At 39.8% G+C, this 17510-nt stretch overlaps 1 long non-coding RNA gene across 3 annotated transcripts; it reads left to right on the top strand.

Moving 5' to 3' along the window:
- The first annotated feature begins 4120 nt into the window (after positions 1-4120).
- Positions 4121-8424, top strand: LOC108033518 (uncharacterized). 3 transcript variants are annotated; one of them, XR_007763368.1, is made up of 3 exons: positions 4121-4269; positions 7639-7796; positions 7856-8424. It is a non-coding gene; the product is annotated as an uncharacterized LOC108033518 (long non-coding RNA). The 3 variants fall into 3 exon arrangements; XR_007763367.1 differs by having other exon boundaries at positions 7851-8424; XR_001768677.3 differs by having other exon boundaries at positions 7639-8424.
- The last annotated feature ends 9086 nt before the right edge of the window (positions 8425-17510 follow it).

Below are 17510 nucleotides of genomic sequence, written 5' to 3'. Positions count from 1 at the left end.
CGACATGTGTCCTTGTGGGCTCTGCACGGCTCCTCCGTCACATGGCATCGCATCGCCCAGATATATGCATGTTAATTTGCTGTGATTCAATAGGTTCCCATTGAGTTATGGTGACATTAGGCATGGGAAATCCTCCAGGGATGAGCATTCGTTTGCATGCTCATCCTGGTCACAGAAAGGCGCCCACTTGATGGCTGAATAAACGCAAACGAATTAATGGTTCTGTGTTACTCGAGCACTTCTTATTTGGTAAAAAGCGTTTTAAACAAATTAGGCAGGAGATGTGATTATCGTAAGAAATATACAATTATTGTTAACTGATATTATCAATTTCCGTAGTTGTAATTTTTACTCTTATACTTTACATAAAGATAAAATTATTTTATTGGATAATACAAACTTTAATAGTTAGAAAATAATGAATGTAATTTCCTCAGGTGTCAAATATTCACTTCGTTTAATTTGTGTAAAATTTACAAACAGGTCTTTAAAGAATTTCTGTCTTTGTTAACTATCTTCAATACCAATTATTATGTTAGTATTTTGAATTAATTAAAAGTCATCTGCATAAGCAAATATTTATTTGACATTTCTCCAAGTTGATAGGCGAACTTTCTTCAGATTTATTCATTACACAAATTAAGCAAACTTGTCCCGGAAAACTTGAAATTCATTTACAAGCAACTTCAATTGATTTCCCTTGTCACATTTCCCTGGGTGACCCCCGTTCATCCCATTGCCTTCGGTTCCCTCGGCATGAAATTATGTTTAACATGCTTTCAAAGGAAATTCTTATAAATGTTTATGCATTTCCGCTGCGCATCCACAAACTGCTTCGATATAACAGAAGCTTATTGAAAACTTTCACAAACTGTTGCCCGATTCCTCGGGGGCATTTTATCTTTATGCCAGCCCAGGACAACCGGACTGGTATTATCCGAGGTCACGGGGCTGAGGTTGAGTTTGGAGGCAGTATTCCAAGTTATTTTGTGTATAGAAAGTGCTGTGATTTCTTGCTCTTTGGCCTTTTTTAGGGCGAAATGGCAATGGCTTGGCAAAATGGGAACTCTTCTTATTGGCTACTTATGCAGGGGCATGCTCCAACCTTGATTAGCTTAATTTAATCCAAAGAAGATATTTGAGAAAAAACACGCAATTGTAAAAAACATTGTAGTTAAAAGTTAGATAAAGTTGTTCGGTTTGAATATTATTCCCAGACCAGCATTGAATTTCCACACACATTTGCATTAACATGCAACATATGCTACACACAACATACATCACAAAGTTGCATATTAATTTCCCTCAGTATTTTTTGTGTTTTTGTGTCCAGCTGGCTGGAAACATATTTTGTTTTTATTAATTTCCACTCCAAGTTGCAGGAGCTTCTCTCTTCCTGCGCCCTGGCAATGTAAACTTTTGCTTAAACCAAACAGGCAACGTCACGTGATGGACGGTCAACAACTTCAGGGGCAACCAGAGGAACAACACTCGAGATGACGGTCGGCTTGATATGTAAATCATAAAGCCAGCTGTGTTCAACATTTGCAGGGTCCTGTTCCCATGTTGATAAATCATCACATGCCTCGTAGCTGCTCTTCTGGGTAAACGCATAATGTCTTACATGGAAATTTCTAAATTTATTAAGCATTACATTTGTTGGATTCCCACTTTGAGTAATGGGCGCATAATTTAAATTAATATATATTATTAAATTCTTAAAAGGTGCTAAGACTTTAAAGGCCTAATAAAAATCTTGGTCCTTAATATATTTTTCATTGTATTTATTATCATAAATAATGCCCACCTAAATTATATTTTTCACCCACCTCTGGAGTGACCAAAGTCACTCCTTGGACTTTTGTGAGCTTCTTTGACTTCTTCAACAGCTAGTCTCCTGGTTGCAACTTTGGGACAAGAAGACAGGATATTTTCCAGCTTAATTCCAGCCAATCTGTGCTGAATATTCACCCCCTTTTCTTTTGTTTCAGCATGCACAAAAAGTTGTGCATTTCATGGTCCATTTTTTATTCGTGGCCCGGTCGTCTTGGTCGCTTTAAAATGCACAAACCCGGTCGGTCCAAATGGGCATCCTTTCCAGCTCCTGTTCCGGCACAGTCGAAAATCCGAAATCCGAAGCTTTATGTTTGCGTTAACGTGTGCAAAATCTGATGGTTGGCACTAACTTGCGGATTTAGGTGTTGAAAATTATGTGTAAAATGTGTCACAGCTAAGCTCCGCCATGTTGCCAGCTAAGTTTGGTAAAAAGGGGGTAAAGGGGCGCCAAGTGGGTGGGCGTGGCGGCCACGCTACGTGGCGAGTGCTAAATGTCGCCCAAGGCCAGGCCATGCCCCTTCCGACCCTAGAATACCCCATCTGCCCCCTTTGCAAATTTTCCCATTTTCCCAACTACGCATCCAGCAGATCACATTTTCGAGTCATAGTTTTCAGCGCTTCCATCGCTGCATATGCAGATGAGCGGGACACTAACACACACAAAAGACAGAGGAAAAGCGGGAAAAACCGGAGGGGTTGGGGTATTCCTGGGGATTGGATGGCAGAGCGTGTGCATTATACAAATGAGTTTATGCAATTTTCGACTCAACTTGAACTTTGCGCTGTTTTTGTCCAACTTTCGGAATAAACTTTAGTTTCAGATTTAATCGTTTGGCTAAAAAAAACTCCCAGAAATTTGATTAATTAAAATAACATTTTCTAAAATGCTACAAAGTTTCTTGATTAAAGTTTCGAAAAGAGCTCAAAATTATGTATATTGCATTGCCTGGAAATTAAAAGTTTAGAAAATCGGGTAGATTAATCTGGTTTCATTTAGAATCGAAGAAAGGGCAATCAATTTATATTTAAGAGAAAAGTGTATTTTACAAATATCTGCAAACATTCAGCCAAACATCCACTTTATATTCATCCTTTTTATACAATATTATTTATCCATCAAAGTCTGTGCGTCAGTGTCATTAGTCTGCACATATTGCCCCTCAATCTTCTTTGGTCTCGCAACCTCAAGACCTGCATGGCACTTGAGCTGATCCACCGCATCCTGTGCATCCTGCAGGATGGCTTTGACCTGTGCTCTTCTTAATTAAAATATTTAACAAGCACTTTTGGTGCAGGCAACCAATTAATACCAAAGGCCTCGTATCAGATGGCAGAAGGACCCCAAGCAATAACAATTTATAAACGACGTTATGGGGAAGGGACGCAGTGAAAAGTGTGATACTTTTTATTAAAAATTATTATACTCATGACACAGGTTTTGAAATGCGTCAAAAGTCTTTGTGAACTGAAGTAAAATTGTTATTGAAGTAAATAAGAATTTAAGTTTTAAAAGTAGAGTTCGTTATTATGCATTTTTTCATCCCAGTTACTTATTATAAATATAACCATATCCATAAATATGTTTTGTTATGTATTATTTAAAATATATATTTAAGTAATTTAGTCAACATGCCATGCTCCTGAACAGCACCGAGTTTAAGAACTCAGTTTATTATCACTTTTTCTCCTCGCAACAGGCCGCAGCTTGGTTATTTTGTGCAGGACCCTTATCCTGGCAGGATCCCCCATTTTGGCCACCGCAGTGCTGTTGCAACAGCCGCGTCAACATTGCAGTTGCCGGCTGCCAAGTTTGGCCAACTAGGCAGAAGCGACACTGCCAGAGCGGCTAACAATCCAGCGCCAGTTGCCAGTTGCAAAAATGGGCCTCGGAACAGTACAGCTGCCACTGCCTCCGCCCTTTTCCATTCCACCCAGGCCCCGAACCGAACCCCTGTGACAGCAACAGGGCCTGGAAAAGCGTGGAAAATCTAAAATATTTATGCGGCCCGGCTGGCGGCATCCATCTGCCCGCCGGCGCTTCCGGCGCGTTGTTCATCAAAAAGTTCGACTGGGCGAGGGGGAACAGTCATACAAACTCGATGAAAAATTGAAAAACTATTAAAATTGTAAATGTAAGCAAATAAGAACATTTCATCTGGCTAGCTGGAATCGCAAAGAAAGTAGCACTTGCCGAGCAAACTTCTAGAGTGCTTTAAAATCTTGTTCAACTAAAAAAATGTATAAATAAAAATAAACTACAGAAAATCTAGAATGTAAAAATGAAGAAAATCCCAGTTGGCTGGGCAACAAAATTCACACACTTAAAACAAAAATGATTGTTTTTTTCTGCTTTTATTTATATTTTGGCGCTGCTTGTTTGGTTTATATGGTTGAAGCCCGTTCGTGGGATGCATAAGTTGTCTAATTGTCACGGTGAGCCAAACGAAGTAGTTTTCATTTTAAATATACCTGTGCGTTGGATTGGCCAGTTTCATGGAACCAAAAATCAATTAGAACATTTAAATTGAGCACTCGATGTCCCAACTTAAGCGCATTAAAGATAATTGCAATTTGCATTATGTAAATTGCCAGTGCGAAAAGTAAAAGTGGTAAATGAGCCAAAGGCGAAAAAAGTGAATACAATTTTCGTGGGAAAAAACAGTAAACAAATTAAGTGCAGCACGCTCGCCTGAATGCTTCTTTTTGCCATTTTCAGTTTTTTCATAATTGTGATAATTGTTTTCCAACTGATCGAGCATGAATGCAATTCAATCATAAAGTCGCCATTTTCCCAGTCTGCTACCATCTTACACTTCTTTTGCTTATGGCGCACAAATAAATGCATGCAAACCTGTTTTTTAGCCTTTTTGTGCACGTTGGCTTTCGCAGTGCTCGGTGTGCAAAAATAGCCACTATTTATTTGGCTTAATGAATAAATTAGTTGTTAGTCGAATTGTTGCACTAAAGCGGTGATTATTGGCTTTGGCCATTGCCCCATAATTGGTTTTCGTGATTTCATATAATTTTAATTTAAATTGAATACTAAAAGCAACCGAAATTTGTGTTTTATGGCATTCTGCTTAATAAACGTGCGCAAGAGCGTTTATACTGATAGCGAATTGTTTTGGCCAAGGATATCCGGCTGGGAATCATTTCCGGGCCTTCAGATAATAAATAGATTTTGCCGTTTTCACATTGAAATAAATTATTGAAAACATTGCTTTGTTGGCGTTTTTGTCAACATCATTTTTTACTAAGATATATTTGGCAAGCATATTGTTAATGGTTTTATGTTCAACTTTTGGTTTAAAGCCGCCCCTTTTATTATTTAATGAAAATTAAATATTTGCTAGAAATAAATGAGGAAAGCTTAGATACGCGCACATAGGTATAAGTAAAATAAACGTATTTTTGAATGGCTCTAACCAGTTGCATTGGCTTAGCTTGAATTAAATTTGAAATCTCAAAAGACATTTGATTGTCCGAGAGAACGCACAATAGCCTGCAAATCTCTTCGTCCTGTGAGATGCATTGAAAGCTGAACCCGAAAACTGGGTCGGTGGCTGAGTATCTGAAACCGATTGGCAGCGGAGCGGGCTGGGCAATTGAAATGGCCTACCGACCTGGCCTAAACGCATACACGTGAACTGCGGAGCGTTGGGGTGGCTCACACGGATGGGGAGACCGCACGGTCCCTACACGGTAATTATCTAACAAGATTACGCAAAATGTTCCTCCCCAGCGATGGGAGCGGAAACAACGACAGCCGTTGCAACGGCAGATGCTGTTGGGGAAACGGGGAAAAGTGGGTGGGAAAACTCGGCTGGGGAGGTGGAAAACTCCAGGGCGAGGGGCAGTGGGAGGACGAGGGCGAGGGCGAGGCGACAACGCCTGATGACAGTGGGCAGAATGCAAAATGTTGTTAAGTCGCTGGCAAAACGCTCCGATGCACAAGTGGACTGTTGGGTTGTTGGATTGGTGGTTATGGCATCGCAACGGAACTGGAACTGCAGCCCAGCAGGCGCTGCCGTTGGATTACGGCTCTTAATCCTGCGAATTTCCCGCTTTTACAACTGGCTTAAAGTGAAAGTGTGTCAGTCTCAGGTGTCCTTGCATCTGCTGACGAATGCCGCTTCCAGCCAGTCGGATCAGACGCAGCGGCTGAAATCATTCGCAATCCCATCATGAGCGGAATGTTCCTCTCCCCGGAGAGGAAAGTTGAAGTAAACGGAAACTGAAACCAACTGATTACGGAAACGAAAGCGAAATATAGTAACATCAAAAAAATCGAATTAGACTAAGAACTAAGTATTTACTTTACTTTAAGATCTTTTACATTTATTACCAAAACATTTTGCATGTTACTTTCCTCTATTTGTTTTTTATGGTAACATTTTTTAGGAGGGTAATGTTTTTTATTATACTGCACACCAAATGAACTGGACAAAAATATTATAAAATATTTAATTGAGATCCCCAACTGGCACCTTCAAATTCATATTTAAAAACACTTTCACCGAATTTTTTCCGATTCCCTTGCAAAATAGTTTTTGTTCAGGCTGCCGTTAAAGAAAATATTTCATGTCGGTCTCTTGTGACTTTTTAAAGTTAAAAACACTTTCCATGGTGCCAGCTACATTTTTGCTGAATGCAATTTTTATGCACTCCAGATGCACGCGGAGTTCGCGAGCAGCAGTCGATATTTTATGTATATGGTTGAGGGATTTTATTTGGTTTTTCCGCCCAGCCAAGGTCTGAGCATCCTGTATCTGTGGGTGTTTTTGTGGGCGAGGAAAACGCGCATCAAATGCAAATTTGTCCCGCTCTTTGTTTGCGCTTTTTATTCATTTCGACTGCCGTGCGCGCTCGCCTCTTGTTTGCCATGTGTCTGCATGGGGGATCTGGGGATAATCTCTATCCCTACTTGGCACAAGTTTACCTGCCCAGGATCGGATTATTCGAATGTACTTGTGTGTGTTTATAAAATGTATATTACCCACCCGAAAGTCAAACAAGTGCAATTGCGGCTTGTAGTGCCGACACTGGTTTACATTGTGTCTTAACAAAGATATGAAAATGTATTTACAAATATTTTAATACAATTTGACGCTTTATATTTAGGTTCCGTATTTTATTTTTAGAAATTTATAGTTCATAAAAAATGAAGTCTAGAGATATACCTATAAAAACTGAATATTTGAGTATACTTTTATTCATTAATACAATTTTAGTTTTGGAATTTTAGGTATTCCCTTAGCGAGCCACCTGATAGCCCACAAAAATTTCCCAAGAATGCCAAAATTGGGTTGTCGGGTTTTGGTGTTTGCTGGCCGAATTTCCAAATGTTTTTGTGCTATATTTCTGCGGCGCCGATTTGCGGTGGCCGTGCAAATGTTTTGTTATCTGACGCTGCTTTTAATTGATTTTCCATGTGCGGTTTGTAGATTGGTAATGATTTTAATGAACTGCAATTGATGTCGGCCACTGACATGGCCAAATACAGCAGGAAATACAGGCCACCTAATTTTATTAAACAAACTTCTGATTTTATGGCACTAACAAGAAAGTCGTGACCAAGCGGTGTTATTTTTGGCATAACGAATTTTAGAAAGGATTCATGTGTTGTCCAAATGTGACAAATGTTGCATTTATTACAATTTATTGTTCATAATTCGAAATATAAAGAGAACAATTAAAATCATACTTCTTAAATATATTTTATTTTTGGTCATTATTTAGAGATATTATCTATGCTGCTTACCCCAGCATTAGGTTCCGCTTATAAAACTTTTTATTTTTCAGAACCTTCTGCACACACGCTGTCGAAGAGGGCGGAACTAAATGAAGGTAATCTTAGGAAAACCGCTTGGGATGAATCCAAGTCAAGGCCAAAATCTCTTCAAGTGCGAGTCATCAGCGGGCGGTGGGGCAAACCACATCAAAATCAAGTCAAAACCTAGGTAAACACACTTGTTAGCTTATCATGTTACCCATGTTAAGCGCATTAATGGCAGCGAAGACGATGACAACGGTGACAGCAACAACAGTGGAGGGCGTCAGCCAGGCAAACAAACAAACAGACGAGCAAACATGGAGGACACAAAGCGTGCAGGAGGAAGTAAAATATTAATAGCCAGCTACTAAAATAGCAGGCGCCCAAATCCAGCACAAAGAATCGCAATCGGGGCCAAGGAACCAACGAGTTTTGAGGTCTCCGAAAGGGGCAGTACGGCGGGTGGTTGGCTGAAGAGGGTGCTTAAGCCACTTGCAAAGTCCTGGCTCAGACAGAACTTCGTATCCAGCCAACCATGATGCCATCGCCCGCCCTCCCCGTTCCCCAGAACTTTGGCCTAACCTCAGAACTGTGTGCGGATGGCTGTTAATGTGTCATCTCGGTGGAGCCGCTTCTATGCCTGGGATATGGAGGTTTATGTCTCGTTATTTATGCAGGAGTAGTTTGTTTCGCAACTAAGTGATATGTCTCAAAGATGTGTATTAGCGAACTCGAACTCCACTCATTTTAAGTAAGCATCATAACTTACTTTAATTAAATTAAAATAATATAAACGCTACTTCCCCCAACCCTTTTCCGATAGTTTGTTTAACTTATTCCCAACTGGTAATCGTTTTTCATAACTTTTTCAGCCTTGTGGCCATCGCACGCTCCTTTGTTTGCCGGTTTTAAATGTGTAGGGTCATAAATTGGCATTCATTGACAACACAGGCGCTAAGCCAGGGGGCGTGGCCGTTTTTCATGTTAAACGTTAAACACAAAACCAAACGGCAGGCCAGACTTTGCCATGCATTGACATATTGCGGGCTTTAGTTTCCTGTTTTTGATACGACGGACTGACTGGCCACCAAGCGGCCGCGCCATAAAAATAATCAACATAAATTGTGAAGAGCCAAACAGTGTTGGGGAAAACAATAACAATAAAAATAATAAAGCAAAACAATGCCGGAATATTTATGGGCTCTACGAGAGAAGAGGCCCTACTAACAAACAAAAAAAGAATTGTTATGTGCCCAAATGACTGTGAAAAAAAGCTCCCCCTTCAGCCGCTCTCTAAATATACTTCTGTCTGCGTCTGGCAACGTAAGCAAATCAACCAACCAGCACTGGGCCAAACGCTGCACTGGGAATAGGCATCAGCAAACAGGCAAGCGGCTCACACAGATACCAGCGGCTCACACAGATACTCGCCCACACACACAGCGTCGCAATGCATCGTTAGCCCTAATGCCTGGTTACCAACAGCAGTTAGTCCCCGATCTCCACGCCATTTTCCTTTCCATAAATCTTCGCCGGTTCTGTTTGCATATTTATTTTTGAAAAGTTACTGCGTTCGCGATAGAAAAGAATTCCAAAAACTTTTTAATTTGCGCTCACAAAGTAATCTGTTATATATTTCTTCAATTTTCTTTGTCTTTCGGAATTTACCAGACAATATAAAATAATTGTTTTTATTTAATTATTTGCATCGTATTTCCCAGCACAAGATTGTTTTTCTTCGGATTAATAATAAATCACAATGTTCATTAGATATTAGTCAATTCATTTTAATTGTTAGTCCTATAATTCAAGCAATATATATAGATAATGAAACAACTTAAGTATATTTAATCTTATTCAAATCATCACAATGTTCATTAGATATTAATCAATTCATTATAATTGTTAGTCCTATAATTCAAGCGATCTATAAAGATAATGAAACAACTTAAGTATAATTAATCTTATTCAAATCGTACGTCCTTTCATTCATTAGATATTTCTGCATTATAATTGTTAGTCCTATAACTTAAGCGATCTAAAAGATAATGAAATAACTAGAGACAAATTTAATCTTACTCAAATGTTTACTTATGCTTATTGTTTGACCTGAATTGAGATTCAGCCAGGGTTCTGTTCGACTGAATCCTTATCTGCTGAGCTGTTAAACATGCAAAGTCACTTTGTTGGGACTGTGTGCGTGTGGGCGTTTGCTTATATGTGCAAACAAATTAAGGCAAAAGCCAAATATACGAAATATGCAAATGCTTCTGCTCTTAATGTTTGCTGCCACCTCGGCACTGGGATGAGGCATTTTTCTTGCGGTTCTATTTTGATTTCAGTTACTTTTTTTATTTTGTTGTTTGTTGGCTGGCAACCTAAAAGTTTCTTTATGTAAATAAGAAATTTATTTTTATGTAAGCGCGAGCCTAAAGTTGTAAAATTGTTTGTTGCCACTGCTTTTCGCCCGGCTTTCCCCGTTTTTCCTCCCAATTTTCCTCCAGTCCCTGCCGGTTTCTCCACCTTTTGTGTGGGACGTTGCTTTATGGCCGGGCTCCTTAATTTAGTAGTTGGTTCTGAAGACGAAACTGTACATTTGGGAGTTGGCCCTCTGCTCTGCTGCTGCAATATCTTATGATTGCCGGCCGGATAATGTCTATAATTCCACTGCTCTTTTCAGCGGTGTAATCTTTGCAGTTTAATTTGCATTTTTGTGAGTGTCGTAAGTGAGTGTTGCTGGTAATGGAAGTGTTGCCCAAAATGTCTGACAAATTGCAGGGAAAAAATTCATGTCGAAATATCTGGCAGCTTACATGTTTTTGAGATGATATGGAAAGCGCTATATAAATTATAAGCCAACCATAAATTGATTAAATTCAATAAGGTGATAATGAAAATTCTTCAACAAATATTAATATTATTAAATATTTTACAAGTACATTTAGAATATTACTGTAATTAATGCTAGTTAAGGTAAAAATGACGGGATGTCACGCCTATTTTTAGATATCTTTTTAATTTTTTTCCATAATGCGATAAAGATTTTGTATACAAGTAAGCCAAACTCTTATACATACCAATCCACGTCCTTCCCTATTAAAAAAGGAAATTAACATGCATTTCATGCGTAATTCACATATGCTAGAATCCATAAAATTTTGTTGCCTACTTTTTCGGGTAGCTCGCACGCAAATTTTCGCCACCGAAACAAACAGGAAGCGGGGGAAAAATAATAATTTACGGGAAATCTATATGGAACGGGCGAAAAACAGTGAAACGCGCAATCAGGGGTGAAGGCAAAGGCAAAGGCAATTGGCACTTCATCACTTAAGCACCTGAAAGGCATTTTTCACTTTCAATTTCGTCGCAATGCCCCATAAAATCAAGAAAAACGCTGATAACACGCACACAAGTGCCAGGCAACCAATACATGGCCGTCTCTGTCAATCGAGCAGCTGCTGTGCAATTTACACGCACGGCATCCAAATTGACAACCCGGTGACAACAGCAACAGACACAGATACGAACACACACAGGCGCAACTGAGGAGACAACCATCGAGAATTGTCAAGCGCTGTACGTGTGCACTTTGGGCGCAATCATAAAAAACAATTGAAATGTAAAATATAACATTTGTTTGGCTCTTTTTCACATGCCCTACGAAAGAGTCAAGCAGTGCTGAACACCATTTCATAGCAGAGTTCGATAAATTCGGTGTTTTGTAAAATTAATGTAACGAGACCATACAAAAAAGTTAAAAAAAGGGCCTAATAATCCTTTTTTAAGTATGTGAGTCCAGACACATGCTACAAACAAGTAAGTCATGGGCCTCAAGCTGCAGATAAAGTCCTAACAAATACTGCCCCAAAAAAAAGTACTCATTAAAATAAACCTTTGCCTTTTAATTGTGCTCTATTATTTGCTTCGATGTGTAGAAGAAGAGGTGTATAAATTTAATATTTTTAAAAGTATAAAGTTAAAATTAAAGTAATAATAATAAAAAGTTCCAGACTTTTTAATATAATAAAGTTATTAAGGTATTATAATAATAGTTCTTTAACCTATAATTTAATTTTATTTCTAACTCTGGTATTCTTTTAACCACTGGTATTTTTTTTTAATATCTGTGAGATAGATAAACTCTACTGGTGGTTCTGACCAGGAGTATATTTCCAGTATACCTTTTACTTGAATATTACTCAATTAAAGGTAACGTATTTAAATATAAATATTTAATAGTATAATTCTGAAATCTATAGTTTATCACCGTAGCCATTTAGCATTTGAGGGCATTCCTCTCTTCGGCTAATATTTTATTTAAAGCGGTCCTCGTCTGTTAAAGCTCCATATCACCTGGCACCAAAAGATTTCGCTGGCGACGTTGTTGCTCTCGATGCTTTTAGCAATCGCGCGTTGATTGCGTACACGGCGAGTCAGCCAAATGCACACACAGCAATTTCTATTGTAAATTGTTCACATTTCTCACACAGGTTAAAACAAAAAACAACGTCGGGACGGCACAGAATCAGGAGCGGAAAAATATAAAAGCATGAAGGCGAGCCAAAATCGTCTTCGTCATATTTTCTGCCCCAGGCTGGCAAACAAATTTCGGTCACAGCCCTTTTGTCTTCGCCTCCCGTTTTTTCCGCCTCCAACTCTGGCCCCGATTCCTTTCCTTCCTTTTGGCCGCCCGAAGGTTTTAAGTGGAGAGGAAGTTGCGGCGACATGTTGTCAATAAATTGACAGCAATTGAAGGTTTATAAAACACTTTTTGGCCCTCCTTTTGGGCGCTCGATGGGTGAGTGTGTGACAAATATTTGAGGAAAAAAACAGACCCAAAAGCAATAAATTGTATGGTTAAAATGATGTTGTGCACCTTATTTCGCAGTCTGATAATTTGAAATTTATTGAACTTTTCCTGAGCCGCTTTAAAGTGACTTTAAAAACCTTTGATCAATTCCAGGGGGAAGCTGATTCGCTTTCCCTGCTGCTTTGGTCCAAATCCAATTTTCCAAGAATTAGCCTCTTGCCCAAAATTAGAGCTTGATGCTTGGCGCAAATCGAAGGGAAGTCAGCTTCTTTTCAACCAAAAAATCTCCCTCCAGTGCCAGACAGACAAGTTGTAATAAGTTTCCCCCGAAATTAACATGTCACCGCCGAGAGACATTTGTGGTAAGGAATGGCTGTTTAACAGTCGGTCCACTTGGAAGCTATGTGGATTCCATGAAAGTTGGTTACAGATTCTCGAAAAGGTACTTCCCCTTCTTTTGGCGATCCACAGAAATATTCTCCAACCGAAATGCTTCCCCTCCAAAACTACAGAGATCTTAGCTGTTCCCCCTTTTATTTTGCACAGGCAACATGTGGCCCATCAGCATTTTGATTGACATTATGGTAGTTTTACAGTCATCACTTGAACTTGGGCAACTTTGGAAATGTTTGGGAATATTTGATTTTAATTTGGTGTCTGCGGCTACATTGTTGAAAATGGAGTGTTCAGTCTGATTTCAATGAAATTGGTTGTAGGAAATATAAATAGAAATATTTATTTATGTTTTGAATTTGTTTCTAACCCACTCTTCAAATTTAATTTGTGAAGAAATAATTTTCCCATGTTACTCGACTGCCGTAACCTACTTCCTTTCAACGGAAAAAAAAGCAAAAGTTAATTGCTGGTTGTACCTCATTAAGGGTATTGAACATAGAACCCGGTAATTGGCAATCAATCTTGCATATCTGAAAACAATTTCCAGTGCTTCGACAGTGCTTACAATTATATTTTTCCCATCACTAATTGGCGGGCGAACAATTGAAAAAATAAAATGGAAAATAATGTGGAACAAAAAAATGTTGAGAGCTGGCAGTCAATGGGAATGATTCATTAACCACATAAATGACTCGTCGAATTTGCCTTTCGGTTTTAATTCATAATGAATCGACATCAAGAGCGAGAGTGTTGCATACACATGAAATTTTGATATGTTTGGTTTTCAGGGAAGCTGAGCCAAGCCCTGTGCGCTGAATAAAACATGAGGCAAGAGGTTGTTTTGAGTCTTTCGGTCTACTAAATTGGATTCGAAACGTAAGTGGCTGCCTGCTGGCTGCTCTTGCCAAATCGATGCGAATCAGGGCCACTTCAAATTACACCTGTCCCCAGACTTTTGGCTAATCCCACGGGCCAGGCAAACACACACCCAGGCACACATTGGCGAATTATTGGCAAGTCGAGCAGCAACAAGGGCTTCATGGCTGTGGACACTAATCTAAGCAATTGTGTTGGTCTATTTGCATGCCCACTCACACACACCGACTCACCTGCAGAGTATCTATATGCGCAGGTTGTTTGTTATATTTGCTAAACGTTCACTGCAAATACAGACACACGCCGGAGTCGAGGGGCAATTACAGATGGCCGTGGCTGGGGCCCAGGGAAAGTCCCCGCCCACCGAAAGTCATTTACATGAATATAATTTGGGAGGCCTCGAAATGGGAAAGGTTGGCCAAATTCCCAAAAGCGATTTCAGCAATATATGTGCGGGAATTTAAAGCCGGTGATATTCTCTTCTCCAGATGTTTAATGTATTGGGAAACAAATTAAAAAGCAATCGATACTAATTATACTATTAAATGGGATAGAAAGCATTAAAGAGCAACACAGATTTACTAACAAAGTTTTCTCAAGTTCCCTTGCTTTATATTAATACTTTTTAGGGAGAGGTTTATTGATATACTTTTTTATTTTTTACTTAGAAAACTATTCAGTTAATAGCAATTAACTATATTTTAACGAACGATTTGCATTTTCTGAGGGAATGTTTTTTCCAATTCAAACAATAAAAAACATTTAATCTAAGAAGTAAAGAAAACATATATTTTGCATATAAGTTAATCTTAGTAAATGGCAATAGAACAACCTAATGCAAATTAAGTTTTTAAATCCTGTCCAATCTCGGAACAACCTTTATTGTGGTTAAAGTTCGCCCTGGCCGTACTTTGGCCAGTGGAAATTGCCAAAAATCCTGCCCCTCGGTGCTTTACACTTTCTTGCTCCGGGAATTCAGCACAAGGCACAGGACACGGCGGTCCCCCCGTCCTTTCCCTCCTTTCGCCCAGTGGTTTTGTTTGGCTCGTTGTTTAGTTGTCTCTGGCTGCTGCTCCTGTTTGTCATTTGTTTGCAGATTTTTGTGCAGATTCTGTGGCTTCTTTGGCGCTGGCTTAGTTTATTTATTGTTCCCACACTCCCGCACTCGGGTGGTCCAAAGGAAAATATGTCAAGGTGCGCCGCAGAAGAGCAGGACTGGGTTTTCCCCAGGCCTCGGCCCCGGCACCACCCCCGACACCCCAACTTTCCATTTTCGCCATTAAGCTTGAGTAATGTATGCAGCGGCCTTGCGGCCGGCGTCGGCTCAATTTTTTGGCGACGCTGTAAATAATGAAGACTTTAAGCTGGGTGAAATTAGCGCTATATTGCTGTTCCGATGGCTCCGTCTTTCCTTGGCCTCTTGTTTGTCTGGCGTAATGAACTAAACACAGTGGCTTACGGCAGTCTAATGAGAATCTGGTGAAACACATGTGCATGACCTGCCAGGGCGCCGAAAAACCCCTTTGTTTATGGCTTATTAATGGAGAAGTTGTGCGCCTTGGTTCGCCCTGCATAATTGCAAAGGAATTGTGTCGGCTTCTGCTGGCTGATTATTATTACGCATTTTACGGCCCATGAATATTTATGGCCAACTTGTTGCTATGCCATTTTCATATTTGGAAAGACAAAACAATGTACAAAAAAAATATTTTTGAATGCCTTAGAAATCTGACAAGCTCATTGACGAATTTTTCAAGTGCACGTACCAAAAGAGTATTTGATGCTTTTTGCACTCGCCGAGCGTTCTACTTGCAAATGCACATTGTTTTCCCCCGAACAAGCATTTTTGCGGCCTGGCTTTATTTTATTTTCCCCTCACGCTCCCCATAAAACTCTATTTTACTGAACTTTACTGCATTTTGTTGATATTTATTTTGATTGTGTGTATTTCGCTGCTTTTGTTGTGGCTGCCCTCAGCGCCTCAGCCCCTTCGCAGCTTTGTATTTAATTTTGTTTATGCACAACTCGAACACATATTTGAGATTTCTTCGGTTAGGAGAGCAGTTCTACCCCATATCTGGCACTATTCAGCCGGCAGCCTTGGCTGTTGTCCTGTCATTGTCCTGGCTGCCAGAGAGCTTTCCCTGCTGCCTCTACTGCTTCGCTGGCCTGTCGTTGTCGCTTTCCCATGTCGACGTTTATTTATGCAAATTTAATTTCCATACTAAACGCTCTTTGTGTGTAAGCGGGGTGAATTTGTGTGTTTGTGTGGGTCTGCTCGAAAAATTCACTTTGCCTTGCCCATTTTGGCCTGATTTTACTTACTCTCGGTGGGCGGGAGCTGCAGCTTCTGTGGGTGGCGCAAGTATTTTTCCGTTATTGCTTTTTATCAGCCTTGATAAGTGAGCGGGCTGTCGCTATTCTGCCCCCTCGAGCCCCTTCCCGGGAAATTGTATTACACTGCGGCGTTAAAATTGTTTGCTTGCTAATAGAAAATGATTTTTTTACGCCCGGCCACGCTCTTCATTTGCATGCCTTGGGCCGAGGGAGCAATGTCCTTAATTAAGTGGCAACAGGACTCGGGGAGAGGATGCAGAAGTTCGGGCAGGAGTAAGCGGCCTGTCATATGTGCTTGTTCAGTTGAGTGCCTCTGCCATCAGAAAGTTAATTTAAAATTTCCAGCATATCCCTCCCTGCAAGCTTTCCATTTGCTTTAGTTTTCCATTTCAAGTTTTTCCCCCTTGTCTTTTTTTCGGTTATGTCAGGACCTTGCCAGAAATCGGTTTTATGTAAATGACGCTCAGTGGCAGATAAAACATTTTAATTTTTTTGTGCTGCTCCTGTTCTGGCAGTTGGAGTTATTGGCAAGCATATAGGGGCTGTTGGCATTGAAACCCGTTCTAGGATAATTCACCTCGCCCACACACATACGTATCTACATGGACCGTGGTCACAAGATTCCCTTACTCGGGCTTTCCTCATTTTCCATGCCTTTTTTTGCGGTTCACCCAAATGATTCTATTCGTGGGTGGTTATGGTTTCATTTTGTGTAACTTTTTTCTGGTCCCAGCTGAATTCCTTCATTAATGTGATCCCTACGGATTTTTGTGGTATTTCGGTGATGAATTTTATTTAATTTGCTTAGTTTAGTCAAATTCTTTTCAAACTATTTGCAAAATATTCCACGTGTTTGAGTAATTGAGTACACAAAATATCTTGCACTGTTTTATATAAATATTATTAATATTTTACTGATGGAAAAAATCATGTTTCGAGTATGAAAAATTGTATTTTATCGAAAGGAGATTAAGTTATAGGGGATGAAATTGACTAAAGAAAATGAATTCCGTAGTATATCGTATTTTATTTCCTAACGGTCCATGTGTTCTTTGTATTTGCTTCAAAAACATTTAATGAAAGAAACTTATTGAAATTGAGAGAGCAACTAAAAGTGAAACTTGGCAAACGAGTTATAAAAAAAAGGATCTTTGTCAGAATTAGCCTAATATTCCATCTAAAAAGCCTCTTACTTTATTAATTAATTTCCCAGAAGCGCACTCAGTTTCAAAAGGCCTGTGAACATTGAACCCTTGGCCAGGTCTTGACCTCTCGGGTCTGGGCCAAAACGTAGCACATGTGGCAGGATCCAGACGACAGACAGCCAAGGTCTGTCTCTCGCAGCATGTGGCCTGCTTTACGGCACATAAGGGATACAAATTTTTTGGCAACTGCTGAATTGCCGGCTGAATGGCTTTGCAAGGAAAAAAAGGACTGCGTGTGGCATTCGGGGATTGGGTAAATAAAAATCGCTGGGACGTC

The sequence above is a fragment of the Drosophila biarmipes genome, chromosome 2L, assembly GCF_025231255.1.
Source record: "Drosophila biarmipes strain raj3 chromosome 2L, RU_DBia_V1.1, whole genome shotgun sequence".
Classification (NCBI taxonomy): Eukaryota; Metazoa; Arthropoda; class Insecta; order Diptera; family Drosophilidae; genus Drosophila; species Drosophila biarmipes.
The sequence above is the reverse complement of the archived record's forward strand: the minus strand, read 5'-3'. Positions and strand labels throughout refer to the sequence as shown.